Here is a 13754-nt window from a genome sequence, read left to right on the forward strand (position 1 = left end):
ACCCAGGGCTCTGGAGAAACAGCCTAGTTTGCAGTTTTGTTTGAGGCCACCTCTTCAGCTTCGCACAAAACCACTCTTGGTGGGAGGGAGCGAAGGCGGCTGGTGATACCCCTGCGGTTCAGTGAGTCAGCCGCTCCCCACAGAGCAGGCGACCAGACTCCTCGAAATGTTAATTATCTGTTAGAAAAAACAGTTTATTTTACACAATTTCAAAACCCAAAACCCAATTCCTGGGCAGACGCTGCTATTTAACTCCCTCCACTTACAAGTCTATACGCTCCATAAAGGTACGTGAAAAAACTCATCAAGCAGGCTTTTTGGAGGTGACAACGGACGTTCTTGACTCTAACCCATGACACCTCCATGCATGGTGACCGAGTTCCAGGCAGACGTGTGCCGTGAAATGACATTTCCTCCCCCCCAGTTTTAGATTGCTCAGGCCGTTCAGGAGAACGGTATTGAATCTTAAGTACAAAATGATCGACTCCATTCCAGCTTTATCACATCATTCGCATAGTTTCTTAGGTTATTTTATCAGCTCAGCTTCCTCCGTTTCTCCAGCGATAAATTGCACTTTATTTCCGTATTTTATGGAGTGCAGAGTCACAGTCATTTCCTTGTCCCGGTTCCGTTCACTTCCTGGAAGCTTTGTTTGAAGTCTGCAGACCATGATGTGTAATCCAACTGTTGCCCTAATATGTGGGAAGCGGCAAACTGCTAGTTTACGTCAGAAACAGTTCTTTTCCCATGAAAGTTCTGGCAATGGCCTAACAAGGATTTTAGGGCTTAGCGTAAACCTGGTAGAAAGTGCACATTCCAAGGATGTTTGACGACTGACTGTTAAGATTGATCTGAAATAGAACACTGATCCCACCAAGAAAAGCTTAAAAATTTGAAAAAGAGGCCACACCAGGATTATTTTCATGTTCGTTTTTTGTTGGGTTCCTCAAAGTGTCTGCACCAATTTTTTTTTTCTTTTTCACTTGTTTCAAGTTCTCTGTTCTACCCACACCTCCCACCATTTCACAAGATAAACAGCGTCTCAGTTTATCATAAAGATCAAAGTTGCCTTTCCTTTCTCCTGCTTCTCCCCCAGCTCAGAATTCCTCCACGTTGCTTCTGCTTCCTCCCTCAGCCCCAGTGGGCGCCACTTTTCTTTCCACAGGTAGCCTGCTCACCTGTGCCCGGATCTCATGCCTTCCATCGCCTTCTTTAATTCACCATCGCTTCCTCCCACCTGGACCTTCTCTTTCTAGCTTCTCTTTTGTCTATTGATGATAAAATGACCTGTATATTAGGATTCACTCAAATCTGTCTTCATAAACGGACACTCTGCCCCTTGAAATACGGATCTGGCACTTTCTTGGATTTCACTGTGAAACATCTTCTAACAGAAGTCGCTTGCACATTCTACCTTTATTCCTGTACCTACTGATTCTTTTTCAAACACAGGGTAGGGAACCTCAGATATGCAGATGACACCACCCTAATGGCAGAAAGTGAAGAGGAACTAAAGAGCCTCTTGATGAAGGTGAAAGAGGAGAGTGAAAAATCTGGCTTAAAACTCAACATTCAGAAAACTGAGATCATGGCATCCGGTCCCATCGCTTCATGGCAAATAGATGCGGTTACAATGGAAACAGTGACAGACTTTATTTTCTTGGACTCCAAAATCACTGCAGATGGTGACTTCAGCCATGAAATTAAAAGATGCTTGCTCCTTGGAAGAAAAGCTATGACAAACCTAGATAACATATTAGAAAGCAGAGACATCACTTTGCCAACAAAGGTCTGTATAGTCAAAGCTATGGTTTTTCCAGTAGTCATGTACAAATATGAGATAAAGACGGCTGAGCACCAAAGAATTGCTGCTTTTTGAGTGTAGTGCTGGAGAAGACTCTTGAGAGTCCCTTGGACAGCAAGGAGATCAAACAGTCAATCCTAAAGGAAATCAACCCTAAATATTCGGTGGAAGGACTGATGCTGAAGCCAAAGCTCCAATGCTTTGGCCCCTAGTACGAAGAGCTGACTCATTGTAAAAAACTCTGATGCTGGGAAAAATTGAGGGCAGCAGGAGAAGGGGGCGACTGAAGATGAAATGGTTAGATAGCATCACTGACTCAATGGACATGAATTTGAGCAAACTCTGGACTCTGGGAGATAGTGCAAGACAAGGAAGCTTGGTGTGCTGCCCTCTATGGGTTAGCAAAGAGTTGGCCATGACTGAGCAACTGAGCACAAATGCACTAGACTATGAATTTGAAGAGAGAGGATATTTGCCAAGTCTGTCTTCATCCCTGTCCTGGTTGTCTTCTGCTCACCATCTTTAGCACATAATGATAATTTTTATCAACAGTGGAAGGAAAGTTGAACATATGCTGATCTGCAAATCAGGACCATGCCTGGTGCCTCTCACGCACACAGTTGCCTTAGAGCTGATGAGAGCTTTTGTTCCTGAAGTGGACATCCCTGGGAGACCTAGCACAATGATATCAATATGTATTACATAAATCTACATTAGGGTGAACCTGAATGATGTAGCCAATCCCCACTTTGAACATTAGGTTCGATGGGGGTACAGTTTTCAAAACTGGGAGAGGAACAGAAATGAGAAGAAAGAGAAATAGGTGTGTAAAGATAAGTCTTGGCATGTCCCAGGCAAAATCTGATTCTTTATTATTGTTTTGGCCACGCCACATAACGTGTGGGATCTTAATTCTCCCACCAGATTTCGAACCCACTCCCCCTGCTTTGGAAGTGTAGAATCTGAACCACTGGACCACCAGGGAAGTCCTGCCTATTTATTATTTTTAAGACACAGATGTGGAAATGGGAAGAAAACAAATCTCCAACATATTTTTTTGTGCTATTTGCCCACAAAACGTGTGATAAGGAAGAAGCATGAAATTGTCACGGGCGAGAGATGTTGCGTTTTCTAAGGATTTAAAAAGATTTGTGCCTCCTTGTCTACTCCGCATCAACACGTCTGATGGAGACCTGGACGTGTTGACTGTCGAGAGAATAGGAGACAGGAAGTCCGGGTTTACGTCTTTTTTTTTTTTCCTCACTCGTCTCTATAGGTTCAGGACAAGCCATCTCACTCCTTTTTCTTTGACTATTGATGACTAAAATGAGGGAGACAGCATCAGCCTATGACTCAAAGGGACCAGGAATCCTGATGATACAAGTGGGCACCGGTTTTGAGGTCACTGAAGGCTTGTCTCCAGGTAAGTACAAAGTGGGGAGAAAAGACTTCCCTGTGAATCCACAGTTCCGGAGTGGGGCGGGGATCACATGGCAGCTACTTTCCTTGGCTAGTAAGTGCATTGGCTCAGTATCAAGTAATGCTAACCGTTTTGGAGCCTTCCTTAAGAAATCTCAAATGTCAGGAAAGTTACCCAATAGAAAGTAATCACGGAAGCCTGAGGGAGCTCAGACCACTTCTAGCATCCCTTGGTTCCTGTCCAGCTAACTCAGCCTCTTTTTCGCTGTGTGGGATGTTGAGCAATTTGTGCTAAGTGCCTTGAGTATCATTTATCCAATTTTCTATCCAACACTTACATACATTCAGGTGAAAAACTTGCTTTCAACCAACTAAGATACTTTAGCAATTACTGAAGCCACCTGAAATCCTTTTTGAAACAGATTAAGCACATGTTGTACTAAATAAATATATAAATGATACTGTTGGCTGACATAATTTGCTACCTGTTGCACTATTATCATTTTAATGATTAGTGATATATTTTTCTAACTTCTCCTATTTGATAATGACAAGGAAGGAGCTAAGAACATTTGAATTAATGTTAGTATTAATCTTCATACATGTTGATATGTTCCTGAATATCAGGAAAGCTATTTCCATGGCTGTTCGTGAAGTTATAATAATTGACAGGAAAATAGAATAATAGACCAAAAGCCATACATTTGAATGATAGCAAATAAAACTTAACCCAGGACATCTCCCTCTGATAGAAAAGGCCTTCAACTTTTGAACCTTATTTACCCGTCTAGCCAGATGGTGATAAAAACAGAAAAGAAGCATTGGGATGGAGCGTTTTAATGAATTTGTAACCTTTTTTATTTTTCTGCGAAAGGGAAGGACCTAACATTTTTAGTCATTAAGTGGAGTTTCGAGGAGGTTTATCAAGAGTCTTGAAATCGTTTTTCTGGAACCGTCTCTAAGATGAGGATCCGCAGCCGCCTCGAGTGACTGATGGGATCAGGAGAAGAGGGCCGTGGGCGTGACCGTGGGAAATACAGTGCGTTTACGTGCCGAGCTGGGGGTGGTCCAGGATTCCCGCGCATTAGGACAGAATTTGCTCCACAGTCTTAATCTGAGACTGACCAGGGTCTTACAGCAGCCTGTGAACTATGTGCTTGGAGATTCTCTTGGCTGAGAAGCTTCTGTGCACTGTAACTTTTAACAAATCTCTTCTCCAAGCTTAGATGCTGTTGTTATTAAGACTGCTGGTTAAGATGTGGTTAATTTAATATTCTGATTAACACCAGTCACGAGTCACCCATTTTCACATGAGGAGGGAGCTTCCCTGGTGGCTCAGACAGGAAAGAATCCACCTGCAAGGCAGGAGACACAGGGAGATGTAGGCAACGGCGTGAGTAGCAGAGCATGAAGATTGTGTGCTAAGCATCCCGATGAATGTTCATCATAAACGTAGTTATATTTTTGGGAGGAGAAATGGTGAAAAGTGACATCGCCATAATTACAGAGCCTGCATTTTTCTGGCAAAGGGAAGAACCAAATGCTCACAGGGGTAATCTCAGTGTACGAAACCCAATTTGACTCGTGTTGGAGGCGCAGCCATGAGGCAGGGGTATGCCTCCATCCATCTTTGGGTCCTCAGGGTGTGAGGCGACATCAGCAGATAGCAAAGGCTCCATCGATGATTGCTAAGCAGCGTAAATAATTTTAAATCACAGAAAACCCCAAGCCTGATTCTAGCCAGTAACTCCAACCACATTTCCTATGAAATCTTTTATTCATGTACATTTCAATACCCATTTCAATGGACTAGTTTGAATTTTGTGTCTTTTTGAAACCGTGTTTATGATGCCTTTGAATCAATTATTTCATTCCCAAAATGCTTTTTGGTGTCAATATCCATGACAGTGAGAAAGAGGGAGAAAATCAGTATTTTGTGAGTGAACGTGTCTATATGCTGAGTCCTAAGGATGTAACATCCCCCTGCCAAGGTTACAAACTTGTAGGACAGCACGGAGCTGCCCAGCACACAAGGTCACCACCCAGCTGACACCGCCACAGCCGGAGAAGGAAGCTGGTCTTCTTGCATTGTTCATGGGCCCGAGGGCAGTCCTAGGGGGTCTTCCCTAATGATGACACCCACGAAGATTCCTTCCTGCTGTCAGTCAGTGTCGGCTCTGTGTTCAGGAGTGCTCGAGTGCATCTTACGCCAACAAAGTGGCTCCCATTCTTTATCTGAAAAGAGAAACAGTGGTCCGGTCCCCGAAGTATACACCGAGCGTTTTGTGTGGTCGCTATTGTTCAGTTGCCAGGTCACGTCAGACTCTCTGTGACCCCATGGACCACAGCACGCCGGGCTTCCCTGTCCTTCACTATCTCCCAGAGTTGGCTCAGATTCATGTCCATTGAGTTGGTGATGCCATCCGGCCATCTCATCCTCTGTCCCCTTCTCCTCCTGCCCTCAATCTTTCCCAGCATCAGGCTCTTTTCCAATGAGTCGGCTCTTTGTATCAGGTGGCAGAGTATTGGAGCCTCAGCTTTAGCATCAGTCCTTCCAGTGAATATTCAGGGTTGATTTCCTTTAGCATTTTACCAAATGCCAAATAATTTTACTTTAGGAAAAAATCCCAGATTTCTTCCTTTGTTGTAAAAGCATCATCTTTATTTGCTGCCCCCATTGTATGATTCTGAGTAGAGAGGTGAAGAGCTATAAACTAGGGGAAGGTAAGAATCCTTCCTACCTTGCTCACTGCTATATTCTCAGCGGCTCACACAGTGCCAGACACACAGCAGATGCTCAAGCAGTGTTGGTGAATGAATGGAGGGAGAGAAACACGCTGACAGGCCTGGGGTACGGCTGTGTTCTCAGCACTTTGATGTTATCCCCTGTCTTGTCTCGTTCATGCTTTTTAAATTTTTTTTTACCTTGTATTAGGATATAACCAATTAACAAACAATGTTGTGATAATTTCAAGTGGACAGCGAAGGGACTCAGCCATACATGTACATGTACCCATTCTCCCCCAACATCCGTCCCATCTAGGCTGCCATATAACACTGAGCAGTTTCCTGTGCTCTATAGAAGGTCCTCGCTGGTTATCCATTTTAAATACAGCAGTGTTTGTACATACTTTCTTGAACCTCTTAAATCTATTTTTAATATATCTTCTGTGTATCAGGCCCTACAGGGACTGTAGGGCACACAACCATCAGTAAGAAGACTTGGAAACTCTTTGTTATTTTACTTATTTATCCACTTCACAATCATTGTGGTTCCTCTTACAAGGAATGGATGAATCCTGAGTTTTGTTTCTGAAAATAGCCCTATATCAAAGGTTATGCTCTAATGTACCTTGTAGTTTAGCAGCAAAGGCCAAGCAGTTAAAAATAGTAAGATGAATCTAAACTGATGAAAAAGGTGTAATAACACGGGCCATTAATCCCTAAAAGTAGAGTAATCTGCAGAGGAGCCTTAAATTGGAAAAAGAACAAGTCTTAATAAATATCAACTTAGAGACTGTCAAAGAAAAGCAGCTGAAACCAAATTGGCTAAAGGAAGATTTAGTCATCAGATCTCTGGGGAAGAAAAAGTATGAAGAGATAATGTAAAAATAGAGCTATTAACTGATTCCATTGCAGTAGCTAATATAAATAGTTATTAGGCTGTGTGACCTGGAGCCTCGGAAAATAAGCTCTTTTAGTCTTTCCTCTTAAGATTACCTCTATGCCTTAATACATTGAAAAGTTGAACATATTTGACTTAACCAACATCAAACACTCCATAATGAATATAAACCGTTTAGGAAGAAAGCATGAATCTAATAGATTCCAGTGTGAAACTGGAAGGACTGTTAAAGTCATTTTGTCCAAATTTCCTATCTTCTAGAGAGGAAATTGAGGTCAAGAGAGGTCAAGTGACTGATTCAGTGTCAGTTAGAGTCCATGACTTCTACTGTTGTATCTTCACTCTCTGCAGCCACATTTCCATGGGGCATGGGTACATTATCTTCCTGGGACAGAACCATCTGGCTGGGTTGTTGAGTGGTCTGAGTTAACTAGTTTGATGTATTTCCATACTGACCCTCAAGACCATAGCTCCTCAAATGCAGAATCAACTGAAACCTACCTGCACTCCACTGCCTGACAGTATTTGTTTGAAGACAACAAAATGTGACTAGTTCGATAACTTTCTGAATTTAAATTTGGGTGGCTCTTTACTATGTTATTGGTGACAATTCAAAGAGAGGGAATCCAGCTTTGTTAACCAAATGCTCCTCATCCTTCAGACAGTCCCAAATCCTGTTTGTTCTCATGTATTTTATTTGGAGAAGCACATGACAGGTGATGGACGGTTGGATTCCATCACCGATTCAATGGACATGAACTTGGGGAAACTCTAGGAGATGGTGAGGAACAAGGAGGCCCAACACGCTACAGTCCATGGGGCTGCAAAGAGTCAGACACGGCTTGGCGACTGAACAACAGCAACAATTATGAGCGAGGGGACTGAGGCCCAAGGATTGTCTTGGGGTCATTTGAATGGCAGAGCTGCCGTGCTAGTTTGTATCCTCCTCCTGTGATGGCCAATTTTACGTGTCAGCTGGCGAGGATACCCAGTTGTTTGATTAAACATTCAACTAGGTGTTGCTGTGAAGGTGTTTTTAGTTTAACAGTTAAACCAGCAGTAACAGCAGACTCAGTAATGCTGATTCCCTCTCCTAGTGTCAGTGCTGTGTTGAAGGCCTCAAGAGAAAAGACTGTGGTTTCCCAAAGAAGAAAAAATTCTTCTTGAGGCAGCAACATGGAAGTCCTGCCTAAATGTTCAGCCTGCTGCCTTACAGAATTAGACTCAAGGTTGTAGTAACTCTTCCCTGAATTTCTAGCCTGAGGACCTGATCTATGGATTTTGGACTCACCAGCCTCCATAATTAAAATAAGTGTCTATCTATCTATGGCAAGCCACTCCAGTATTCTTGCCTGGAGAATCCCATGGGCAGAGGAGAGGAGCCTGGCAGGCTACAGTCCATATGGTCACACAGAGTTGGACACAACTGAAGCAACCCAGCACACACTCATCCATCTATCTATTGATATATATCTATTGGTATCTATCTATCATCTATCTATATCTCTATCTATCTACCTACCTACCTATATCCATCTATCTACTGATATCTATTATTTATCTATCTCTATCACCTATCTGGAAGCCTAGCGTGCTGCAGTCCATGGGGTCGCGAAGAGTCGGCCACGAGTTAGCACCTGAACAATAGCAATATCATCTTATCTATATCTATGTATCCATCATCTACATCCATCTTTATGTATCTACCTACTTACCTATATCTATCTACCTATCTACGTCTATCTATCTAACGTTTATCTATCTGTATCATCTATCTACTTATCTATCCATCTATCCTTGTATATATCTATCTACCTCCGAGTGGTTCTACTTCTCTAGAAAGACCTAATACACTTCCTTCCATGCTCTTCTGCATACTTTCTGTTGTACTAAAGCTGGACTTTTGAGCGAGTGGAAAATATGCCCTTCTGTGGGCCGGGAGCTTGGAGACCTGTGAGGGAGGCTGGCTGTGGAGGGTCCACTCCATCCAAGAGAAGGTCATTCAGAGAGGCCATGCACAACCCAGAAGTCAGAGCGGTCACGACAGACACAGCTGCCCAGGCCCATGGGAGCTGCGGCATCAGGAGAGGCGTCACTGGTGACCACCCCCACCCTCCTGCCCACCAAAGGCCTTGGAAATAAAGAGGCTTCAGAGCAAAACCACCAGTCTCAACGAAGGGCGTCTTCCAGAGAAGAGCTCTGCATGCTTCTCGAGTTAGAAAAGAGACGCATGGGAAGACATTTTACAGGGCACCGTTTGAAAAAGCACAAAACATATATATATTCTTTTTATTCATCAGAGAGCATCAACACTTTCTTGCATAGGAAAGAGTTTAGATTCTGAACTAACTACTTTAATGACAGACAGATAATAAGTGTGAATTGAAACTAATTGGTGTTTCAGATCACTGAGCCTGCTGAAAAACCATTTGTGATGAGGTCTGTATAAGTTAACAGTCGCTTTTAAATGCCTAATTAAACGTCGTCGTTCTGTCCCCAGTGAGAATAAAAAAGCCTGTATTGTCACTCATTGCACAACACTTAACCGAGTGATTGAAGCCGGAGGTCTGCACAGATTTAGCTCTTGTGTGTGTCGAAAGCTCGTTTTCCCTGGAGGGGACTGATGTAGGTAGCCTTCGGACAATGACACATTGTGTCCCTTACAGATGGGAACACGGCCTCGCAGTGAACAGGAATAATGGGCTAATGTGAGGAAAAGCCATGAGATTCTTGTTGAACAAAAAGGAAAAAGAAAGAGACAAGGTGAGAGGTGGCCTGAACTTGGTTGATTTATTTTTTTTCTATCCCATGAATGATAATTAAAAGGGCATCTGTCAATAAGGGAATTTTTTAAATGATGCTATTTGGGCTCTAAGGATTAAGGGTAAAAATGTTTGTGATGAATTATATTACGAAGAGATCAAAGTTTCATACTTGTAGTTTCATTTTACTATCAGCCGAAGTCCCCAGGAATCCCGTGAAAGGGGACGGGGTGACAGACAGAGGCCTGGACGGGGGTCAGGGGGACTCCTCTGGGGCCACCGCCTATGTAATTATTTTCTGGGCTTTGGGGCTGAAGTGCTGTTCTAGAAATTTAGTAATTCTTAGGGAGGGTGTCCGAGAGGTACTGTCTGCAAGGTGAAGAGGGTCTGATAAGACATCTGCTCCTCCCTCACCCCTTCCCTCCCACCCTCAGTTCTTTCCACTGCCACTCAATGTCTTGGGTAAAGACATGGTTTTACACCAAAGCTGCCTATTAGGTAAAGGAAAAAAAAATGTTATTCCTATAATTAGCTTCCCTAAACATTTGCAGAGTAGTTGATCTGACTATTTTAGCATAAGGCAAAGGAAGATATTTTTAAGGAAATATTTTGTTCCTTATAATCCCAGAAAATGAACAACAAACTAAAGCCAAAGACATTCAAGGAAAAAAATAAGAGTGGTTCAGATTCTTTATAGAGCTGGGACAAACTCTCAGGTTTTGGGGGGAAGCTTTATTTTGGGTGGAAACATCATTTGATGATACATGTGATAACACATTGCTTCTCGGGGAAGCAGGGAGCTTCTTAGGGAGCTTAGAGAGAGGGAGAGGCCGTGGGCTGGAGGGCAGGAGACAGTGGGAAGGAACATGGGTGGAAGAGGAGCAGAAGGAAGCTTCATCACTCGGGCTGAATCACATGTGTCTTGATTTGATTCCACTTTCCTCCTTATTTCGGGGCTTCCCAGGTGGCAGAGAGGGAAAGAATCAACCTGCCAATGCAGGAGACGCGGGAGACGTGGATTGGATCCCTGGGCTGGGAAGATCCCCTGGAGCAGAAAATGGCCACCCATTCCAGTGTTCTTGCTTGAAAATCCCATGGGCAGAGGAACCTGGAGGGCTACAGTTCATGGGGTCAAAAAAAGCATTAGACATGACTGAGCACACACATACCTTATTTCTACTCCCTGAAAACCATAGTGGAGGTGACAAGTCAGGGCACTCAGGAGGGTTAAGATATAATATTTGTGTACTGTGGCTACATTAAAAGCAGAGGCATTACTTTGCCAACAAAGGTCCATCTAGTCAAGGCTATGGTTTTTTCCAGTAGTCATGTATGGGTGTGAGAGTTGGACTATAAAGAAATCTGAGCACTGAAGAATTGATGCTTTTGCACTGTGGTGTTGGAGAAGACTCTTGAGAGTCCCTTGGACTGCAAGGAGATCCAACCAGTCCATCCTAAAGGAGATGAGTCCTGGGTGTTCATTGGAAGGACTGATGCTGAAGCTGAAACTTCAACCCTTTGGCCACCTTATGCGAAGAGCTGACTCATTTGAAAAGACCCTGATGCTGGGAAAGATTGAAGGCAGGAGGTGAAGGGGACAACAGAGGATAAGATGGCTGGATGGTATCACCGACTCAATGGACATGAGTTTGGGTAAAGTTGAGGAGTTGGTGATGGACAGGGGACTGTGACGTGCTGCAGTCCATGGGGTCACAAAGAGTCGGACATGACTGAGTGACTGAACTGAACTATAGGCCACATAGTATATTTATATATATTTGTACCTTGTATGTATATTATATATATGTGTGTGTGTGTCTTTTATGGATAATATATTTAAGTTTGCTTATTTGCGTCTTATATGATCTGATTTTTTGCTTGTTATACTCTTATAGTTCTTATCATTCTTTAGAAATGTAGACTTTTGTACTTTAGCTAATATGTCTTGATTAACCTGCAAAGGGTTGGAAACGTCTTAATGGCATCTCCTTCCCTTATTCCTCTAAGTAATCATTTGCCTCAAACAGCACTGCTGGTTCTAACACATTACTTGCCCTAGTATCTGTTGAGTGACACCAGTTGGTCAATAACATTCACAGGTCCTGAGGCCACATTTTTTTTTTTCTTTTTAAACTATTGTTCTTTAAGAAGAAAATTTTAAAAATTGATGTCTTTTTAGTTTCTGTCATTTTTTTGGCCACGCCATTCGGCATGTGGGGGCATGTGGGATCTTAGTTCCCTGACCAGGAATTGAACCCCAGCTCCCTGCATTGGGAGAACAGAGTCTTAACCACTAGACCATCAGGGAAGTCCCCTGAAGCCATGTCTCCTTACCATCAACCCCAGTCCGCACCGATTTGTTTTCCTTCTGAGTCGGATTATGACGTAGGTGCTCTGGCCATTTCTGTCTTTTTGGACGGTAGCTGGGTCAGCCTGGCCCTGCCAGGATGCTTTAAGCCAGTGTGTAAGTGTGTTTTGTGAGAAAGGGTCAGATCCTTCTAGTTTAAGCCTACATTGCTTGATTTAGACCCCAAACCATTGCTGGAACAAGCACTCTCGCCACTGTGTCAACTGAATTTCTCCTGAAGCTTCATTTCCACCTCCCTTCACACCCTCCCTAGACACACTCTAATTGCATTCAAGGCCTGCAGGGAAGTCAGCCGGAGAAGGTAGCGGCTCCCACACCCCCAGGCCCAGGAGAGCGGGACGCAGCCCCACTCGGACAGGTCACTCACTGGTAACGGGCAGGGCGGGAAGAGCACAGATCCCATGAGGAGGAGGCGTCCACCCAGCCTCAGCCAGCACGGTGCTCCCCTCTGCCTCTGCTTTGTGGAACCCTGAGCGCACACCTGCACTCTAACCTCACCCCCTCCCCACCTCAGGCTCCCCAGCCCTGGGCAGGCTGCATTGCTGTCTTGAAGTGAAGGGCAGCCTGGAAACATGACTGTCTTCTGAACTGCTCTAAGATGCTCATATACAGGACATCCCTAATGGCCCAGGAGTTAGGGCGTTGAGCTTCCACTGCAGGGTCACGGGTTCAATACCCACTCAGGGAACTAAGATCCCACATGCTGCATGGTGTGGCCATAAATAAATATAAAGAGCAAGCCTTTAAAAGATACTAATATACAGACAAGAACACGGTTTCCCCAATAAAAACCGCAACAAATGCAGAGGAGATGGTGTTAGCTCAACCAAGTGTGTGTGTGTGTGTGTGTGTGTGTGTTTGTGTGTGTGTGTTAGTCACTCAGTTGTGTTCAACTCTTTGTGACCCCATGGACTGTAGCCCACCAGGCTCCTCTGTCCATAGGATTCTCCAGGCAAGAATACTGGAGTAGGTTGCCATTTCCTTCTCCAGGGGATCTTCCCCACCCAGGGATCAAACCCGAGCCTCCTGCATTGCAGGCAGATTCTTTACCGTCTGAGCCACAGGGATATTGAGAGTCAAGTCCTGGAAGACAGTGTTGATTTTCTTTCTTGGGTATTTTACACACTCGGTAGAGGGCATGGTTTAAGTATATCCTGTTGAGTCAGGGAAATGGTCCATGATGACGCAGCCCGGCTACACTCACCTGAGAATGATTACAGCCTTCAAGTCCCTGTCTCTTTACTTGACTTTTCACTTTTCTCTTTTTCCTGTTTGCTCTTGACTTTCCCAGCTGCTGATGTGTAATTCTCTCATTTCTAACTTCTTGCTTTTTCAGTGTTGTGTATGCTTTGATGATTTCCCTTCCTATTTAACCGATGCCCTGTGGGATCTTGCTCTAGACTAGATGAAGAGTAGAGAGGGTTTAATAAATCATCAAAATAAAAATATTTACAGCAAGTCTGCCACAATTTGACTCTCCAGCTATCACTACCCAGCTGGAGAGATAATTCAGATATGAAAAGAACTGTGTTAAGTAAACATCTTCATGACTCTTTAATCTTTTCATGATATAAGTATATTTTTAGATGATGAAGCAGATATGGAAAAATTACAAATTACAAAAAGTTCCTTCTTGTATATTTTGCTTATAATTTTTGAACACCTTTTATTCAGACACTATAATGCTTCGAGTTTCCATTACAAATCTCTAAACATGTTTAATTTCTAAACATGAAGTCATAAATCTCTAAACATGGAAGGTTTGCTATTTAAACT

At 43.5% G+C, this 13754-nt stretch overlaps 1 long non-coding RNA gene across 1 annotated transcript in view; it reads left to right on the forward strand.

Annotated features, from left to right (window-relative positions):
- Positions 1-13754, forward strand: part of LOC145529807 (uncharacterized) — a 373203-nt gene that overhangs the window by 60686 nt on the left and 298763 nt on the right. The window contains exons 4-5 of the long non-coding RNA XR_014071362.1: positions 3081-3227; positions 9515-9611. This is a non-coding gene — a long non-coding RNA (uncharacterized LOC145529807). The remainder of the gene's footprint in view (positions 1-3080; positions 3228-9514; positions 9612-13754) is intronic.

This window comes from Giraffa tippelskirchi, chromosome 12, assembly GCF_054371585.1.
Source record: "Giraffa tippelskirchi isolate mGirTip1 chromosome 12, T2T-mGirTip1v1.2.pri, whole genome shotgun sequence".
In the NCBI taxonomy this organism is placed as follows: domain Eukaryota; kingdom Metazoa; phylum Chordata; class Mammalia; order Artiodactyla; family Giraffidae; genus Giraffa; species Giraffa tippelskirchi.